This window comes from Microcaecilia unicolor, chromosome 1 (assembly GCF_901765095.1).
Source record: "Microcaecilia unicolor chromosome 1, aMicUni1.1, whole genome shotgun sequence".
Lineage (NCBI taxonomy): Eukaryota > Metazoa > Chordata > Amphibia > Gymnophiona > Siphonopidae > Microcaecilia > Microcaecilia unicolor.
The window spans coordinates 525997753-526018788 of record NC_044031.1 but is presented as its reverse complement, the minus strand read 5'-3'; the positions used below and the strand labels follow the sequence as shown (position 1 = coordinate 526018788).

At 46.0% G+C, this 21036-nt stretch overlaps 1 protein-coding gene across 2 annotated transcripts in view; it reads left to right on the top strand.

Moving 5' to 3' along the window:
- Positions 1-20511: 20511 nt before the first annotated feature.
- The window catches only part of LOC115460397 (myosin-11-like), a 241640-nt gene continuing 241115 nt past the window's right edge, over positions 20512-21036 (top strand). For both annotated transcript variants that reach the window (XM_030190179.1, XM_030190178.1), the window contains exon 1: positions 20512-20583. The gene's annotated coding sequence lies outside the window, so the exon portion shown is untranslated. The remainder of the gene's footprint in view (positions 20584-21036) is intronic.

Sequence of the window (21036 nt, the reverse complement as noted above, 5' to 3'; positions counted from 1 at the left end):
GGATGTGAAGCGACTGTTCACGCTATCCAAAAATACTAGGACTAGAGGGCATGAGTTGAAGCTACAGTGTGGTAAATTTAAAACGAATCGGAGAAAATTTTTCTTCACCCAACGTGTAATTAGACTCTGGAATTCATTGCCGGAGAACGTGGTACGGGCGGTTAGCTTGACGGAGTTTAAAAAGGGGTTAGATAGATTCCTAAAGGACAAGTCCATAGACCGCTATTAAATGGACTGGAAAAATTCCTCATTTTTAGGTACAACTTGTCTGGAATGTTTTTACGTTTGGGGAGCGTGCCAGGTGCCCTTGACCTGGATTGGCCACTGTCGGTGACAGGATGCTGGGCTAGATGGACCTTTGGTCTTTCCCAGTATGGCACTACTTATGTACTTATGTACTTTCCTATGAAGAGAGGCTGAGAAGGCTAGGGCTTTTCAGCTTGGAGAAGAGACGGCTGAGGGGAGATATGATAGAAGTGTATAAAATAATGAGTGGAATGGATCGGGTGGATGTGAAGCGACTGTTCACGCTATCCAAAAATACTAGGACTAGAGGGCATGAGTTGAAGCTACAGTGTGGTAAATTTAAAACGAATCGGAGAAAATTTTTCTTCACCCAACATGTAATTAGACTCTGGAATTCGTTGCCGGAGAACGTGGTACGGGCGGTTAGCTTGACGGAGTTTAAAAAGGGGTTAGATAGATTCCTAAAGGACAAGTCCATAGACCGCTATTAAATGGACTTGGAAAAATTCCGCATTTTTAGGTATAACTTGTCTGGAATGTTTTTACGTTTGGGGAGCGTGCCAGGTGCCCTTGACCTGGATTGGCCACTGTCGGTGACAGGATGCTGGGCTAGATGGACCTTTGGTCTTTCCCAGTATGGCACTACTTATGTACTTATGTACTTATGTACAACTCCAAAGGGGAGGCGGGCAGGTTTGTGAGAACAATCAGCCTGCTGTCCTCGGAGAATACCTTCTACAGGTATGTAGCATTCGCTTTCTCCGAGGACAAGCAGGCTGCTTGTTCTCACTGATGGGGTATCCCTAGCCCCCAGGCTCACTCAAAACAACAAACATGGTCAATTGGGCCTCGCAACGGCGAGGACATAACTGAGATTGACCTAACAACTTATCCAACTAACTGAGAGTGTAGCCTGGAACAGAATAAACATGGGCCTAGGGGGGTGGAGTTGGATTCTAAACCCCGAACAGATTCTGAAGCACTGACTGCCCGAACCGACTGTCACGTCGGGTATCCTGTTGCAGGCAGTAATGAGATATGAATGTGTGGACAGATGACCACGTCGCAGCTTTGCAGATCTCTTCAATAGTGGCTGACTTCAAGTGGGCCACTGACGCCGCCATGGCTCTGACATTGTGAGCCGTGACATGACCCTCAAGAGCCAGCCCAGCCTGGGCGTAAGTGAAGGAAATGCAATCTGCTAGCCAATTGGATATGGTGCGTTTCCCCACAGCCACTCCCCTCCTGTTGGGATCAAAAGAAACAAACAATTGGGCGGACTGTCTGTTGGGCTGTGTCCGCTCCAGATAGAAGGCCAATGCTCTTTTGCAGTCCAATGTGTGCAGCTGACGTTCAGCAGGGCAGGAATGAGGACGGGGAAAAAATGTTGGCAAGACAATTGACTGGTTCAGATGGAACTCTGACACTACCTTCGGCAAGAACTTAGGGTGAGTGCGGAGGACTACTCTATTATGATGAAATTTGGTGTAAGGGGCCTGGGCTACCAGGGCCTGAAGCTCACTGACTCTACGAGCTGAAGTAACTGCCACCAAGAAAATGACCTTCCAGGTCAAGTACTTCAGATGGCAGGAGTTCAGTGGCTCAAAAGGAGGTTTCATCAGCTGGGTGAGAATGACATTGAGATCCCATGATACTGTAGGAGGTTTGACAGGGGGCTTTGACAAAAGCAAACTTCTCATGAAGCGAACAACTAAAGGCTGTCCTGAGATCGGCTTACCTTCCACACGGTAATGGTATGCACTGATTGCACTAAGGTGAACCCTTACAGAGTTGGTCTTGAGACCAGACTCAGACAAGTGCAGAAGGTAGTCAAGCAGGGTCTGTGTAGGACAAGAGCGAGGATCTAAGGCCTTGCTGTCACACCAGACGGCAAACCTCCTCCATAAAAAGAAGTAACTCCTCTTAGTGGAATCTTTTCTGGAAGCAAGCAAGACACGGGACACACCCTCTGACAGACCCAAAGAGGCAAAGTCTACGCTCTCAACAGCCAGGCCGTGAGAGCAGAGACTGGAGGTTGGGATGCAGAAGCGCCCCTTCGTCCTGTGTGATGAGGGTCAGAAAACACTCCAATCTCCACGGTTCTTCGGAGGACAACTCCAGAAGAAGAGGGAACCAGATCTGACGCGGCCAAAACGGAGCAATCAGAATCATGGTGCCTCGGTCTTGCCTGAGTTTCAACAAAGTCTTTCCCACCAGAGGTATGGGAGGATAAGCATACAGCAGGCCTTCCCCCCAATCCAGTAGGAAGGCATCCAATGCCAGTCTGCCGTGGGCCTGAAGTCTGGAACAGAACTGAGGGACCTTGTGGTTGGCTCGAGATGCGAAGAGATCTACCAAGGGGGTGCCCCACACTTGGAAAATCTGGCGCACCACTCTGGAGTTGAGCGACCACTCGTGAGGTTGCATAATCCTGCTCAACATGTCGGCCAGACTGTTGTTTACGCCTGCCAGATATGTGGCTTGGAGCCACATGCCGTAACGGCGAGCCCAGAGCCACATGCTGACGGCTTCCTGACACAGGGGGCGAGATCCGGTGCCCCCCTGCTTGTTGATGTAATACATGGCAACCTGGTTGTCTGCCTGAATTTGGATAATTTGATGGGACAGCCGATCTCTGAAAGCCTTCAGAGCGTTCCAGACCGCTCGTAACTCCAGGAGATTGATCTGCAGATCACGTTCCTGGAGGGACCAGCTTCCCTGGGTGTGAAGCCCATCGACATGAGCTCCCCACCCCAGGAGAGACGCATCCGTAGTCAGCACTTTTTGTGGCTGAGAAATTTGGAAAGGGCGTCCCAGAGTCAAATTGGACCAAATCGTCCACCAATACAGGGATTTGAGAAAACTCGTGGACAGGTGGATCACGTCTTCTAGATCCCCAGCAGCTTGAAACCACTGGGAAGCTAGGGTCCATTGAGCAGATCGCATGTGAAGGCGGGCCATGGGAGTCACATGAACTGTGGAGGCCATGTGGCCCAGCAATCTCAACATCTGCCGAGCTGTCATCTGCTGGGACGCTCACACCCGAGAGACGAGGGACAACAAGTTGTTGGCTCTCGTCTCTGGGAGACAGGTATGAGCCGTCCGAGAATCCAGCAGAGCTCCTATGAATTCGAGTCTTTGCACTGGAAGAAGGTGGGACTTTGGGTAATTTATCACAAACCCCAGTAGCTCCAGGAGGCGAATAGTCATCTGCATGGACTGTAGAGCTCCTGCCTCGGATGTGTTCTTCACCAGCCAATCGTCGAGATAGGGGAACACGTGCACTCCCAGCCTGCGAAGCGCCGCTGCTACTACAGCCAGGCACTTCGTGAACACTCTGGGCGCAGAGGCGAGCCCAAAGGGTAGCACAAAGTACTGGAAGTGACGTGTGCCCAGCTGAAATCGCAGATACTGCCTGTGAACTGGCAGTATCGGGATGTGCGTGTAGGTGTCCTTCAAGTCCAGAGAGCATAGCCAATCGTTTTCCTGAATCATGGGAAGTAGGGTGCCCAGGGAAAGCATCCTGAACTTTTCTTTGACCAGATATTTGTTCAGGGCCCTTAGGTCTAGGATGGGACGCATCCCCCCTGTTTTCTTTTCCACAAGGAAGTACCTGGAATAGAATCCCAGCCCTTCTTGCCCGGATGGCATGGGTCGACCGCATTGGCGCTGAGAAGGGCAGAGAGTTCCTCTGCAAGTACCTGCTTGTGCTGGAAGCTGTAGGACTGAGCTCCCGGTGGGCAATTTGGAGGTTTCGAGGCCAAATTGAGGGTGTATCCTTGCCGGACTATTTGAAGAACCCAACGGTCGGAGGTTACAAGAGGCCACCTTTGGTGAAAAGCTTTCAACCTCCCCCCGACTGGCAGATCGCCCGGCACGGATACGTTGATGTCGGCTATGCTCTGCTGGAGCCAGTCAAAAGCTCGCCCCCTGCTTTTGCTGGGGAGCCGTGGGACCTTGCTGAGGCGCACGCTGCTGACGAGAGCGCGCGCGCTGGGGCTTAGCCTGGGCCGCAGGCTGTCGAGGAGGATTGTACCTACGCTTACCAGAAGAGTAGGGAACAGCCTTCCTTCCCCCATAAAAACGTCTACCTGAGGAGGTAGATGCTGAAGGCTGCCGGCGGGAGAACTTGTCGAAAGCGGTATCCCGCTGGTGGAGCTGCTCTACCACCTGTTCGACTTTCTCTCCAAAAATGTTGTCTGCTCGGCAAGGGGAGTCCGCAATCCGCTGCTGGATCCTATTCTCCAGGTCGGAGGCACGCAGCCATGAGAGTCTGCGCATCACCACAACTTGAGCAGCGGCCCTGGACGCAACATCAAAGGTATCATATACCCCTCTGGCCAGGAATTTTCTGCACGCCTTCAGCTGCCTGACCACCTCCTGAAATAGCTTGGCTTGCTCAGGCAGGAGCTTGTCCACCAAGCCCGCCAACTGCCGCACATTGTTTTGCATATGGATGCTTGTGTAGAGCTGGTAGGACTGAATCTTGGCCACGAGCATAGAAGAATGGTAGGCCTTCCTCCCAAAGGAGTCTAAGGTTCTAGAGTCCTTGCCCGGGGGCGCCGAAACATGCTCCCTAGAACTCTTAGCCTTCTTTAGGGCCAGATCCACCACACCAGAGTCGTGAGGCAACTGCATGCGCATCAGCTCTGGGTCCCCATGGATCCAGTACTGGGACTTGATCTTCTTGGGAATGTGGGGATTAGTTAGAGGCTTGGTCCAGTTCGCCAGCAATGTCTTTTTTAGGACATGATGCATGGGTACTGTGGACGCTTCCTTAGGTGGAGAAGGATAGTCCAAGAGCTCAAACATTTCAGCCCTGGGCTCATCCTCCACGACCACCGGGAAGGGGATGGCCGTAGACATCTCCCGGACAAAGGCCGCAAAAGACAGACTCTCGGGAGGAGAAAGCTGCCTTTCAGGGGAGGGAGTGGGATCAGAAGGAAGGCCATCAGACTCCTCGTCAGAGAAATATCTGATGTCTTCCTCCTCCTCCCACAAGGCCTCACCATCGGTATCAGACACAAGTTCATGAACCTGTGTCTGAAGCCGTGCCCGACTCGACTCCGTGGAAACACGGCCACGGTGGGAGCGTCAAGAGGTAGACTCTCTCGCCAGCACCGGCGAAGCTCCCTCCGCCGACGTCGTCGGGGAGTCTTCCTGGGAGGCGGCCGCCTGTCGGAGACCTCACCCCGGGCAAGGGGCCAGCCGGCGCCTCACTCGATGGTACCGGTGGCGCAAGCACCCCCGGTACCGGAGGGGAAGGGCGCACAGCTCTCCCAGGATCTCCGGGAGAACGGCCCGGAGACTCTCGTGCAGAGCGGCTGTGGAGAAAGACATGAAAGCCGATGCAGGCGTCGAGGTCAAAGTCTGTTCCGGGCGTGGAGGCTGTTCCGGGCTGTCCAAGGTGGAGCGCATCGACACCTCCTGAACAGAGGGTGAGCGGTCCTCCTGGTGCCGATGCCTACTGGGTGCCGACTCCCTCGGCGACCCAGAGCTCTCGCTACCGATGCGGGAAGGTGACCGGTGTCGATCCTTCTTTGATTTCTTCAAACGAAGCATGTCACCGGAGCTTCCCGGTACCGACGAGGAGGACGTAGAATCCAACCGTCTCTTCCTCGGGGCCGAGGCCGAAGAAGGTCGGTCTCGGGGGGGGGGGGGGCTGTACTACAGGAGCCCTCAGGGTAGGAGAAGACCCACCCGAAGGCTCACCGCCACCAGCAGGGGAATGGACAGCCCTCACCTGCACTCCAGTCGAAGCACCACCGTCCGACGACATCAGCAACAGCGGAGGTCCCGGTACCACCGACGCCGACGCAGCCTTCCGATGTCTCGGTACCGACGATGCAGAGGGTCGAAACCTCGATGCCGAGGTCGAAGACTTCGATGCTGTCGACGTCGATGTACTCGATGCCTCCGGTGCTGTTGTCGACGAAGAGCCCGAGAACAACACGTTCCACTGGGCCAATCTCGCTACCTGAGTCCTCTTCTGTAAAAGAGCACAAAGACTGCAGGCCTGCGGGAGGTGCCCAGCCCCCAGACACTGAAGACACGACGCGTGCCTATCAGTGAGCGAGATTACCCGGGCGCACTGGGTGCACTTCTTGAAGCCGCTGGGAGACTTCGATGACATGGGCGGAAAAATCACGCCGGCGAAATCAAAATTCGCGATGGTGACGAAGGGCACCAAAAACAAGGGAGAGAGAAAAAACCCGTACCGAGGCCACAAAAAAGGTCTACCCCGAAAGCGAAAGGAAACTTACGTCGGGGAAACAAACTGGACACACGGGAAGGGACAAAGACCGAGGTCTTTTTTTTTTAGCGAAATCGCGAAGACGCGCGAGGGTCAATTTGAGGGGCGCGAAACGGCGGCAAAACACAACCGTCCCGAGCGCAGACAAAAGAAGACTGACGAACATGAGCTGGTTCGGGCGGGAAGACGGCCGCGCATGCGCATGGGCGCGCGAGGACTAGCAAAGGCCTTTGCTAGTGAAGTTTCCGATTGGAGGGGCTGCCGTGGACGTCAACCATCAGTGAGAACAAGCAGCCTGCTTGTCCTCAGAGAAATACCTTTCAAATATTTGAACGTCTGTATCATATGACCCCTGTTTCTCCTTTCCTCCAGAGTATACATGTTTAGTTCAGCAAGTCTCTCCTCATACGTCTTGTAACGCAAATCTCATACCATTCTCGTAGCTTTTCTTTGCACCGCTTCAATTCTTTTTACATCCTTAACAAGATACGGCCTCCAAAACTGAACACAATACTCCAGGTGGGGCCTCACCAACGACTTATACAGGGGCATCAACACCCCCTTTCTTCTGCTGGTCACACCTCTCTCTATACAGCCTAACAACTTTCTAGCTACGGCCACCGCCTTGTCACACTGTTTCATCGCCTTCAAATCCTCAGATACTATCACCCCAAGATCCCTCTCTCCACCCGTACCTATCAGACTCTCCCTGCCTAACACATACGTCTCCCGTGGATTTCTATTCCCTAAGTGCATCACTTTGCATTTCTTCGCATTGAATTTTAATTGCCAAATCTTAGACCATTCTTCTAGCTTCTGCAGATCCTTTTTCATGTTTTCAACTCCCTCCCGGGTGTCCACTCTGTTACAGATCTTAGTATCATCCGCAAATAGGCAAACTTTACCTTCTAACCCTTCAGCAATGTCACTCACAAATATATTGAACAGAATCGGCCCCAGCACCGATCCCTGAGGCACTCCACTACTCACCTTTCCCTCCTCCGAGCAAACTCCATTCAACACCACCACCCTCTGGCGTCTGTCCGTCAACCAGTTCCTAATCCAGTTCACCACTTCAGGTCCTATCTTCAGCCCATCCAGTTTATTTAAGAGCCTCCTGTGGGGAACTGTGTCAAAAGCTTTGCTGAAATCTAAGTAGATTACGTCCATAGCTCGTCCCTGATTCAATTCTCCTGTCACCCAATCAAAGAACTCAATGAGATTCGTTTGGCACGATTTCCCTTTCGTAAAACCATGTTGTCTCGGATCTTGCAACTTATTGGCTTCCAGGAAATTCACTATCCTTTCCTTCAGCATCGCTTCCATTACTTTTCCAATAACCGAAGTGAGGCTTACCGGCCTGTAGTTTCCAGCTTCTTCCCTATCACCACTTTTGTGAAGAGGGACCACCTCTGCCATTCTCCAATCCCTCGGAACCTTTCCCATCTGCAAGGATATATTAAACAAATCTTTAAGAGGACCCGCCAAAACCTCTCTGAGCTCCCTCAATATCCTGGGGTGGATCCCGTCCGGTCCCATGGCTTTGTCCACCTTTAGCTTTTCAAGTTGTTGATACACACTTTCTTCCATGAACGGTGCTCTATCCACTTCATTCTCAATTGTACTATTTCCAGTCCATCGCGGTCCTTCTCCAGGATTTTCCTCTGTGAAAACAGAACAAAAGTATCTATTTAGCAAATTCGCTTTTTCTTCATCATTTTCCACATAGTGGTTCGCAGTATCTTTTAGTCTCACAATTCCCTTTTTAGTCATTCTCCTTTCACTAATATACCTGAAGAAATTTTTGTCACCCCTCCTTACATTTCTAGCCATTTGTTCTTCCGCTTGCGCTTTTGCCAGTCGTATCTCTCTCTTGGCTTCTTTCATTTTCATCCGGTATTCCTCCATGTGTTCCTTTTCTTGAGTTTTTCTGTATTTCTGGAACGCCAACTCTTTAGCCTTTATTTTCTCAACCACTTGCTTGGAGAACAAATATATAAGGTCAGCACTACTGCTGACTGTATAAGTGCTTTTGAATAGCAATTTGTTTACTGTCGAGTAATATTTATTTTTCTTCCTTATTCAAGTATCAGAAGAAACTACTGAATATTCTTTATTTCATCTTAGAAATGTTTTAAGGTAATATATCAAGATGTATCATGCCATATGGAATGGAAAGATAATGTAAACTTCTCTCATATCTTCCTTTTACCATAGTTTTTGAATCACATTATTAAGGTGTTCAAATGGGGAACCACAAAGGTGTTCAAATGGGGAACCACCTTCCTATTATTAATGCAATGACAGAACTCAAATTGACCTTACCTATATAGCTATCATCGTGCCAATATGTGTTGTGCACAATGCCATATAACTCCTCATCATCATCTCCCATCTGGGTTTTGCGTCACAGAATTCATGGTTTTAAACAAGGGAAACAAGAGTTTCAGATCTTGATATTAGCAGGACAACGATGCTTCTAATGCAGTATTTCTCAAACTGGTCCTTAATACCCCATAACCAGTCTGGTTTTGAGGCTATCCACATATTCATTGTGGATATTCTGAAAACCAGAGGGTACTACAGGACAGGCTTGAAAACACTGCCCTAATATACATACAAATAATCTGATATTTATTTCTGTGGATTCTTTTCTAATTGTAAATAAACTTGGTTTAAGGGCTTCAGCCAAATGACTATGGTCTGTGCTAGATTTCAGCAAATTGTATATAATGGATAACATTTCAAATGTAGATGCTTGTCTCTATTTTTTTTTTGGGGGGGGGGGTTGGTCTAGAAAAAACAGTTTCTGAATGTTCTGTTTCTTCATTGTGTTAACCAACAACAGCAAAAAAAAATAGAGGTTTAACAGTGAATTATCTTTTTTTTTTTTTTATAAGAACAAAGGGGCAGGGAGGTGGTTTATGAATGAGGATATAATTTGAACATATAAAATGTTGCACTTCTTGGCTATGTTAACGCATTGGCTAGAATACATTTTTCTCTGGACCAATACATATTTTTTCCTGAATTGGATGGTGATGAAGGACTGTCAAAGGGCTTCAATTTTTTGTGTGACCTATTTATACCATGAACTTAAAAACTGGCTCCCAACTGCAAAGATGGATTTCAAACATTGCTGGATGGAAAGATGGACAAGGGGGATTGCAAAAAAGCAATTTTAGCATTCACTCTTACAATATTTGGGCTTACATACTTTGTGATGCTTGGATGTAACAAATATTCTACTGCTCAATGTGGTCTCTTGTCGATGTTAACCTGTATTTTCCTGCAAATGGTTACACCACAAGCCATGCAAGCTTGTGTTCAGTCAGAATGCTTTTCCCTAGGCCAAAATATTCTGATTGCGACTATGGCCATAAAAGATTAATCAGTTGTTCTAATAAATCATTAACTGTCAGGAGCAAAGTCAAAATATTTCATGTAATAAAATGCCTCTCTCTTTAACTTCGGTACAAGGGGTTATTTTTTCCCACGTAAATGTTTTCTGGATAATTCTATTGCACACATGGAACACTAAATACTGAATAAAAGTGGCCAGTGTTAGTCAGCCACCTGATAGTAACAAACATATTTGTTAGTCTATGTGATTTGAAACTGAGCCTCTAAATTAATTTACATGAATCTAACTCTGAACTTGTATTATTTCCCTCAAATTTAAAGAATTAGGGTGCTTAAGGTCTCTTTTACTAAGCCAGGCTACCAATTCCCAGTGTGGCAAATGAGAGGAAACCCATTCAAGTCCTATTGAGGGGCATAATCGAACGCGAACGCCCATCTCCATGGGCGACTATCTCCGAGGACGGGTACGCGAAGGGGTGGGACAGACTATATTTTCAAAAAAGATGGACGTCCATCTTTTGTTTCGATAATACGGTTGGTGCCGGGCAAATGCATCGGATTTGGGTGGATTTGAGCTGGGTGGTATCTGTTTTCAGCGATAATGGAAACCAAAGGCGCCCAGCTCAAAAACGAACACATCCAAGGCATTTGGTTGTGGGAGGGGCCAGGATTCGTAGTGCACTGGTCCCCCTCACATGCCAGGACACCAACCGGGCACCCTAGGGGGCACTTGTAAAAAGTAAAATAAAAAATTAAATACCTCCCAAGTCCATAGCTCCCTTACCTTGGGTGCTGAGCCCCCCAAATCCCACTCCCCACAACTCTACACCATTACCATAGCACTTATGGGTGAAGGGGGCACCTAGATGTGGGTACAGTGGGTTGGGGGGGGGGGGGGTTGGAGGGCTCCCATTTACCAGCACAAATGTAACAGGTAGGGGGGATGGGCCTGGGTCCACCTGCCTGAAGTCCACTGCACCCACTAACAACTGCTCCAGGGACCTGCATACTGCTGTGATGGAGCTGGGTATTACATTTGAGGCTGGCATACAGGCTGGAAAAAAAAAAAGGTTTTAAAGCTCTTTTTTTTTTGGTGGGAGGGGGTTAGTGACCACTGGGGGAGTCAGGGGAGGTCATCCCCGATTCCCTCGGGTGGTCATCTGGGCAGTTGGGGCACTTTTTGTGTTCTTCATGAAAAAAAAAGGGTCCAAAAAAGCGGCCCAAATTCTCACTTCTGCCGCCCTTCTTTTTTCCATTATCGGCTGAGCGCGCCCATCTCTCCTTGGCCGATAAACACGCCCCAGTCCCACCTTCACCACGCCTCTGACATGCCCCCATCAACTTTGTTCGTTCCCGCGACAGACTGCAGTTGGAGGCACCCAAAATTGGCTTTCGATTATATCGATTTGGGCGCCCAAGGGAGAAAGGCACCCATCTCCTGATTTGGGTCGAAATATGGGCGTCTTTCTCTTTCGAAAATAAACCTGATTGTCTTCCTCTCATTTGCCACGTGGGAATTGCTAGTGTGGCTTAGTAAAAGAAGTCCTTAAGTACTAAACTGTGTTAAGGATAATACAGCATTATCACTGGCTTTAATGTAGTGAGGATTTTCACCATAAAAATGTTAACTGCCTCCCTAGCAACTGCCTGAAAAGCAGTTCATTAATATTCAAATGGAAATGACATTAAGGGCCTCTTTTATCAAGCCGCATGGCAATGCCAATGGAGCCCATCCAAACTGAACGGGCTTTATCGGCATTACTGCACCGGGAGCCATTAGCATGGCTTGATAAAAGAGGCCCTAAGTAATGTGATTTGCACTAACCTGCAGGTAACGCAAAAACCTAACTACTCCTCCCTGAGTTATTTGATTTCCATTCATCCCTACGGTCCCTTAGCTTTGAGGCCCTTTGATACAAGGCTGCAGTGGGCCATCTGACTTGCATCCTGCCTACCTATCACCACACAAAGAAGTAAGGACCCCCCAGTCCAGCTGTAACCTCTTGTCTCCCTCCAGGCCAAGACTCCCTGCTATCCTATTGTCACCTCTGCTGTGCAAAATGATGCTTGCCAACCTCATGCAGTCAAGTAGGCCAGTTTACTGCGTAAGACTGAGTGACTCTATGGGGCTCATGTTCAAAACAGAAAAACGTCCAAAAAGTGGCAGATGTTTTGTTTGCCAAAATGTCCAAGTCGCTATTTTCAAAGCCCATTTTAAAGACAGGTTTCTGGGCAGTTCGTATGCAATGTGTCCAAACCACAAGGGAGTGTGTTGGGGGCGAGATTTGGTCGTCCCAAAACTTAGACTTTTTCTGCCATAATGGAACTAAACAAAAATGTCTGGGGATAAAAGTTAAGAAGGTTTGATCTAGATCTGTTTCAATCATAACTAAGTCACAAAAAGGTACCCTAGATGACCAAATGACAACTAGAGGGATTACGGCATGACTCCCTTCCCACACCCCCCTAAAGATATGAAAGAAACAGTACATACCAGCTTCTATGACAGCTTCAGATGTTATGGTCAGTCCTATTAAGGCAGCAAGCAGGTCCCTGCAGTAGCCTTGTGGTTGGTGCAGTGCATTGTAGAGAAGGAGACCCAGGCCTAAATCCTTCTCTAACTGGTACATTTGTAGTAGAAAGTGTGAGCCCACCAAAAACCTACTGTACCCATATATAGGTGACACCTGCAGCCATAAAAGCTATTGTAGTTGTATACAGTTGGGTACAGTAAGTTTTTGGTTGGTTTTGGAGGGCTCCCCATACAATATAAGGGAGTAATGGTGAGATGTGCACCTGGGGCATTTTTCATGTGGAGTCCATTGCAGTGCCCCCTAGGGTGCCCCAGTGCTCTTTGGGGATGTCTCTATGGCCAATCTATTAAGAATGCTGGACCCCCATACACCCAAATAGTTTGTTCTTGTGTATTTTTCTCTTGGACTTTTTTTTTTTTCAAAAATGATCCAAAAAGATAGATCTATTGAGCATAAAAAGCATCTAGCAAATGGCCATTTTTGAAACAAAAAGTTGGAAATGGTCATGTTCGCTACTGGATTTTTGCTGGTTTGAAAATGGTCATGTTCGCTACTGGATTTTTGGACATTTTCTGCAAAACGTCCAAAATTGGATTTAGACATATTGAAAATGTCCCTTCACATTGCATAATAAAGCCAATAAAACTTCATCTACTGAAATGTTGATAGGCAGTTTCTCGGGATCATACAAGCACACAGAAAAAAGAAAGAATACTGTAATCCGAGACAGGAATTAAAAAAAAAATCAGGACCAGCCTGGAAGAGTGTTGTAAGACCACAAAATGTATTGGTGACAACCCGACAAAACTGTGTTTCAGCAGATTGTGCCAGTGTCAGGGGTCAATTATTCAGTACTAAGATCTGTACAGACAAATCTCCTTGACTCAAATAGTAACAGAGGTCCTGTTTACCAAATGTTTTATTCATCTTTATTGCATAAAAGACATTTGGTGAACAGGAGCTTTATTATTATTTCACTCAAGGAGGATACGCTGAAACCTTCTGCTCAGTGTGCTGCTGCGGCTAGGAAAGCGAATAGAATGTTGGGTGTTATTAGGAAGGGTATGGAGTCCAGGTGTGCGGATGTTATAATGCCGTTGTATCGCTCCATGGTGCGACCGCACCTGGAGTATTGTGTTCAGTACTGGTCTCCGTATCTCAAAAAAGATATAGTAGAATTGGAAAAGGTACAGCGAAGGGCGACGAAAATGATAGTGGGGATGGGACGACTTTCCTATGAAGAGAGGCTGAGAAGGCTAGGGCTTTTCAGCTTGGAGAAGAGACGGCTGAGGGGAGATATGATAGAAGTGTATAAAATAATGAGTGGAATGGATCGGGTGGATGTGAAGCGACTGTTCACGCTATCCAAAAATACTAGGACTAGAGGGCATGAGTTGAAGCTACAGTGTGGTAAATTTAAAACGAATCGGAGAAAATTTTTCTTCACCCAACGTGTAATTAGACTCTGGAATTCATTGCCGGAGAACGTGGTACGGGCGGTTAGCTTGACGGAGTTTAAAAAGGGGTTAGATAGATTCCTAAAGGACAAGTCCATAGACCGCTATTAAATGGACTTGGAAAAATTCCGCATTTTTAGGTATAACTTGTCTGGAATGTTTTTACGTTTGGGGAGCGTGCCAGGTGCCCTTGACCTGGATTGGCCACTGTCGGTGACAGGATGCTGGGCTAGATGGACCTTTGGTCTTTCCCAGTATGGCACTACTTATGTACTTATGTCTGTAGAGATCTCAGTATTGGAAAACTGACATCTGATGCAATCACAATTTGCTGAAACACGGCCATGTTGGGTCATCACCAATAAAGTTTGCAACTTTACAACAATCCTCCAAGCTAGTCCTGTTTTTTGTTGTTGTTTTTTTTAATTCCAGTTTCTCAGGATCACCATTATTACAGATAATTACACCAAAACAACAGTTTAGAATGGCATCAACCAATTTAGAAGCAAAGCAACCTTGGCATGTATTCACTTAAAGTTCCATCATCTCTCTATATAAAAGGCAACACCAACGTTCTATGAAGCCTCCAACCGGAAGTGTGAAGGGGGCGAGATATCCGGTTTCCCTGAGTGTCTGCCCCGCCCTCTCTGTAACACAGTCAGTGAAGGAAAACAGCAGAGCACGAAATCAAATCGCTGGCTCTGTAACAGTGAAGGACTCAGAGGGGGGAGGGGAGAGAGGCCAGAGGGCAGGGACACACACACTCCCACATGCACACAGAAGAAAACATTGCTAGCCCCCGTTTCATTTGCATCAGAAACGGGGCTTTTTTTTTACTAGTGGTGTCATATTCTATTCACAGTGATAGGAACAGGATTGGGAGGTTGCTATTTTGTAAGCAACCCACCTTTTACTCCCACAAAAGCAAAGGCAAGAAGGAAGCGATAATGGCAAAACAAAGGACAAAGAAAAGAAGCACAACAGCAATATGTGTACCATGAGTTACCCAGGTGGAAACAAACCAGTTTAGTGCCAGTAGATTGACGGTGGCCATATACTATCCAGTAAACTCTATGACAACTTAAGGCTTTGCCTAAACATCCCACCTCTTACTAGTGTTCAGTGGCTGTTTTAGATGATTAAAAAGCTTGCTGGTAAGACACAGAAATGGGAGGGAGATACAAGGTGTTGGATTAAGTATGAAATCTGGAATCCTCATCTTTGTACGATAGTAGAGAAGCAAGGAGCAAAACAAAAAACTGATTTTGATAAAAAGTCAATTTCCAATTCTATACCAGTATTATAATACTAAAATATATAGTTTTTAAATTTTAAATAGTACTCAGCATGAGTCAAATGCCAGCCACCACATAATATGGTTTACCAGCTATGACACTTCAACCATGTACCATCATTGCACTGAGTTCCCTCACCTCCTGCCCTATAGGCAGGGTCAATGCTATAATTCAAAATCAGTTCAATAGTTGGATAGAGTCTGTTAACACAGTCTATAATATCTGTCAATATACACAGCTTCCAATCATGAAGTACTCATCTCAAAGCGGGTTCCTACAGTGAATGCTGTTCACATACTGCACTGCTGGTATCCAACGATAACTGTGATAAGTGATGTCCATGTTCAAAAACAACAAAAAAATCCTGCTTTGAAACAATTCCCCAACTGTAAGACTGAGGGTGTTGTATATACTGCACTATGCCCCTGCGGTTTGGCTTACATTGGAAAAACCAAGAGGAGATTTAATATTAGGATAATGGAACTCAAAAGTGCTATGAAGATACAAAATTGAGAGAAGCCGTTGGTGCAACATTCCTTGGAAGCAGGCCATAAGTTTGAGGAATACAGGTTTTGTGTACTAGCAGCACCAAGGAGGTCTTGGAGAGGTGTATCACTGAATAATCTTTTAGTCAAGCTGGAACAGAAGTTCATCTTTGAATTTTGCACATTATCCCCTGGAGGTCAAAATATGGGCACTGATTTGTCAGTTTTCCTCTAATGCATAAAATAAGGACACCAATTTTGATTTCTTGAATCTTATTTTAATCATTATTTATTTTTTTATTTTCTTTTTATACATTGTTTTCTGCAATTGATTATTTCAGTTTGTATACATTGTTCTCTGTAATTTTGCTCTATGTTTTTGAGAGCCTATAGTGAAACAATATATTTAAATTTACATTTAATGATTTTGAATGGATCCTGATATTATCTCGACGAGGAAGCATTTTATTTATTTCATTTTTGAATACATTTGAAGTACTTTTGGCAATGGTTTTACAGTGATTTCGTTTTAAAGTTTGTTGAGTTTCTATCTGCAGATTTTTTGTTTTCCACGTTTTTTTGGCGCCTTTCCATCAGGCTGTTTCTGAGTGCCATTTTTTTAAATGACGGTTTTTAGCTTGATTGTTTTAGTAGTACTTATTATTTTTCTATATTTATCTTAGAATTGTAAGGCATTACCTCCTGGTTGTCGAAATTTTCATTTAAAATTTATTTTTTGGCCCTGTGACCTTCAAACTCCTTCAGAAGTATATAAAGCAACCTTACAAAGATTCACTGGTTTGTTGTTATTATTTATGAAGACTACAGGAATGCTGTGAGAGGCTGCCATCTTCTGGAGTGAGCTGGTAAGAGACTTTTTCTATGTTGTGGTTTTGTTTTTTTTGTTACATTTGTACCCCGCGCTTTCCCACTCATGGCAGGCTCAATGCGGCTTACATGGGGCAATGGAGGGTTAAGTGACTTGCCCAGAGTCACAAGGAGCTGCCTGTGCCTGAAGTGGGAATCAAACTCAGTTCCTCAGTTCCCCAGGACTAAAGTCCACCACCCTAACCACTAGGCCACTCCTTCACTGGATTTGGATGCCAGATTTTATTATGGGTTGCTACAAAGTGATTTTTTATGTATGTTTGTATTTTTCCAGTTTTACCAAGGTGGTGAGGTATTTCTTGAACACCACTTGGGTAGATGTCATCCTTTTACTAATCCTTCTGATTTAATTACATATTTATGTAGTCATTTTAAGTGTATGTGTATACATGTTTTGGCTTTTGTATATTTACATTTGTTATCATTATTTATTGTTGTTTTTGTTTTTATTTGTTGATAGTATCTTCTGCCCCTGACACAGCCCTTACATGGGCTAAATATAGCCAGTGATGGGCTTATTTGTTTTTTCTTTCAGAATAAAAGCTTTAAAGTATATATTTCTGAACCCGATCTACTTTTATTCACCAGTGTCTTGTTGATGCCATACTGTTTTCACTTAACAATGATGAATTTGACAGTATCCCAAAGGATATTATGAACTAAAACGTTTTTATACTTTTTCCCCACTCTATACCTTTGAACAACTTTATACCATAGTTCTTTCAGCAGTTAGCACGTTTAGACCTTTGCTTCAAATTTACTTCACACAACAAACAGTTTAACTCGTCACTCCACAGCATTTGAATCAGCTCAACCACTGTAACTGGACAGGGATGAGTGAGTTCTATTCAACTTATGGGCTTTTCTAAGGCACTTTTTGAAAACTAAGCTATTTTAGGTTTGCTATGGCAAGGATATGAAGACTTACAATCAAGACTTTTGAGTTTCTTCTTAATTACTTTTAGAATATTTCTACAATTGTTTTATTCACACTGAAAGTAGATCAGTGAAACAAACTCTTTAATGCATTCAGAATGTGAAAAACATATAAGGATGTGAAGACTTTTACAAGGCACTATACAGTTTTTGGATCACTACTATGCTTGGTAAATTATGCATACAGATTTTTGTAAGACTGTAAGAGCCATGCTGGACTGGATCAATGATCCATTGAGCCTAGCATCCTGTAGGCAAGAATGACCTATGCAGATCAAAAGCAGATACCTGGTAGATCCTACTGGAAAAATCCATTTCTTGTTGATAAATTCCAAATTTAAAAATGTAAAAGATGTTTTTTCTAAGCCTGCCTGTTACTAGATCTCTTCTCCAGAAACTTGTCTAAACCTTTTTTATTTAACCCAGCTATACTACTAACTTTAATGTCATCTTTCAAGTCTACGCTAACATCCAGGGTGTCAGTATTACCTTATGCTGTGCAAGGCCCTAACCCCCGAAAGTTAGCCTGAGGCTTCAGGGCCTACTCAGAGTGTCAGCCAAAGCCCTCTTGGAGAGAATGCAAGCAGTTCTGCCCCCCTCCAGTCTAATCCCTGGGAATGTCACTGTAAGTAGACTAGATTGGGCATAGTTAGAATGTTTTATCACCTGTACTTCCAAGCAATAAAAAAGACTAGAACCAGTGCACAGAACAATAGAAAATAAACCACTGTCTTTCCACCTCCTTGGTAATCAGGAGATACAGAATCAGACAAATCAAATTATATCACAGGTGCTGTGAAAAATATTCACCTCAATCTTTGAATCCAGCATATCACTGACAGCCAATCCTCCCTGCACAGGAACAGTAGTCTTCTTTGAGCTGTGACGAAGGAATCCACCACCAGCAGCTTAAGCTTCTCCGGCTCCTCAGGAAGGAGCAAGCAGAGCCACGCCATAGCACGGGGCCACCTTCAGCCCCAAATCTGGCCCCACGTAATATGAAAGGCCATGGAAGGCTTCTTGGACCCAGGCATGATGAAGTGTACCACAGAAGATTGGAACGCCAGAAAAGGCATATCTAGGATTTCCAGGGACCATGCAATTAAGGCTGCAAGTTCCTCCATTCAGAACATGAGGGCCACTGAGGGATTATCTCCGGCATCTGGCAGGAGAACCCCCTTCTCCAAGGGCTCCTTTCAATCCTACCGCCCAGAGAAGAGAAAGTAAAGGTGCTGCCGACGTCAAGCATTCAGCGTCCCATTCTGCAGCCTGGAAAGCCCTTGGCTGTTCAAAAGGATGGAGGCACCCTCTCCTGAACCTGCACGAGGCCCCCAGACAGGGACCCCAGATGAGTCGAGTAGGAAAGCTTTCTGCATCAAGAGGACAAACTCGGGGGAACACAGGGCTTTTCTAAAGACTGTGAAGCTCAGAACCCGCCAGAACAGAGGCAGCAAAAGAGGAGGAAGAGCCGCCAATGGCCCCTGCAGGATCATGCCCCGATTCCAGTCTTGCTGCCTGATGCAGCCCGGGAAAATCTGCATGGGAAAACATGATGGCCACCTCACCCTCGTTAGCTTATGAAACCTGCACACCCGGGCCGGAACTGGCATGTGGCTCCAGCTCCACTCCCACTGAACTTCCCCTTCCAAGGCCTTTTCACAGACATGGTTCTGAGGAGCAAGTGGGACACTGCCCTGAAAGGGATCTGCCAGCCCCAAGGTGAGGGTAATGCTGCATTGCCATAGAGGGAGCTGCCATCTGCCCAAATGGGGAAAGGACCCATCCCTGAAACAGCTCATCGAAGGCTCCCCTGCCAATTTTAACTGTCTGACAGGCAACACGGCCAAACTCCACCAGCTCAAAAAACCCTCAGGTTTCCTTTTTTTTTTTTTTTTAGAGAAGAGACCAGCCAGAAAGCGATCAGGAGGAGAGGAGGGAAGGGACCCAGCACCACTAGGTATTCCTGAGCCGACCCAATTTCAGGGAGGCCCCCCTTACTCACCTGACACTAGAATCCAGCGGAGAAGCAGCTCAAACCAGGAAACCAGTCCAAGGCTCTGGATATGTGGGCAACAGGTCTTCCACCTGCTGGAGATAGAGGATACTGAGCTGGTTCTCAATGGGCTGGCTCTTAAGGCATGGTGAAACTGTGCCCTCTATCTCCACCTCCTGGATTGATCTGTGCTATGCTGAGGAATAACGAATTTAGTTTCTATGGTTTATGCTTGTGATTAAGGGCTTGATTTTTTTGTGATTTGTTGTATTCAAACTTTTACATATTGTGTACATTACCCTATTGATTTAGTTTCAAAGTTGATCATGTTATGATCACTATTTCCTAGTGGATATAACACCATTACCTCTCGTAAAATGTGGAATGACTAAAATGGCTCCACCTCATGTCAGTTCTTGAGCCAGTTGCTCCAAGAAGCAGTCGTTTATTACATCTAGGAATTTTATCTCCCCGATGTACCCACCTGATGTAACATTTATGCAGTCAATATTGGGGTAACTGAAATCACCCATTATTATACTGTTGCCTAATTTGCCAGCTTTCCTAATTTCTTTCTTCAGCTGTCTGTTCGTTTTTCTGGCACACATGGATTTTCCATTCATGATTCCACCTGCTATCAAAATTGGTCATAATACCTAATACTGTGGTTTTCACTGTACATCATCTCTTTGCACAACTGTTCTTAGTTCAAACTTTCTCCAGAATGTAACTGTTTCATGAATGGCCAGTCTGAGACAGAATGCTGCATTAGATGGAGTTTGTCCACTCGTTGTGCAAAACTGTTAACTAAATGGTGAAACTATCCCTACTGTAATGTTTCTATATAATTTATTTTGTTTCTTAAATTAAAATGCACTCCTCGAAATTCTAAAAGAGCTAAAACTGCATGAAACGTGCGCTTCTATCAAGACCCGCCGGCGCCTTCCCTACAGCACGTGCCCGCCGGCGATTCTAAACGCGAGATTGAAAGAAGTCCTAGCCATGAAGTTGTAGACGCCGCTTCCATAGTAACGTACCAGCGAACGAGCGGTAAACAGAGCCAGAAAAGCAGCAGTGAGCCCCAAACGGCCTACGCAGGTGCAAGACTCCGTCGGTGGCGCCCGAGATAGCCGGTGAGTGAAGCTCGGCAAAAGGGAATCACACAGCGCGAGCGCGGAGTACAACCGTTGCAAACAGACGCCACTCTACAAGAGGGAAAAAGCGGCCGCTTCTTGCCAGCTGTTGCGCCTGCGGGGTTCCAATGACAAAGTGTGATTTCACATTTTAATTCCAAGGGGTAAAACGTTCAAAATACCGGAACAGCGACGCACTAGGTTGCCTTGCTTTCCAATTCGAACGAACTCGATGTGTTTGAATTGAAGGATTAGAGGACGCAGCCGTTCAAACTCATCCTTTGGCAGTGAAAGAACAGCTGAGACACTTTTTTTTTTTTTTGCTCAGACGCGATCTGTTTTTGTTTGCCGTTTTTTTCTGCGTTTCCCCCGGTTCTCAGTTGTCTTGGGGAAAAGGACTCTGACTGTCATCACTGGCAAAACAAGATACTTATCCCAGAACCACACACTTTT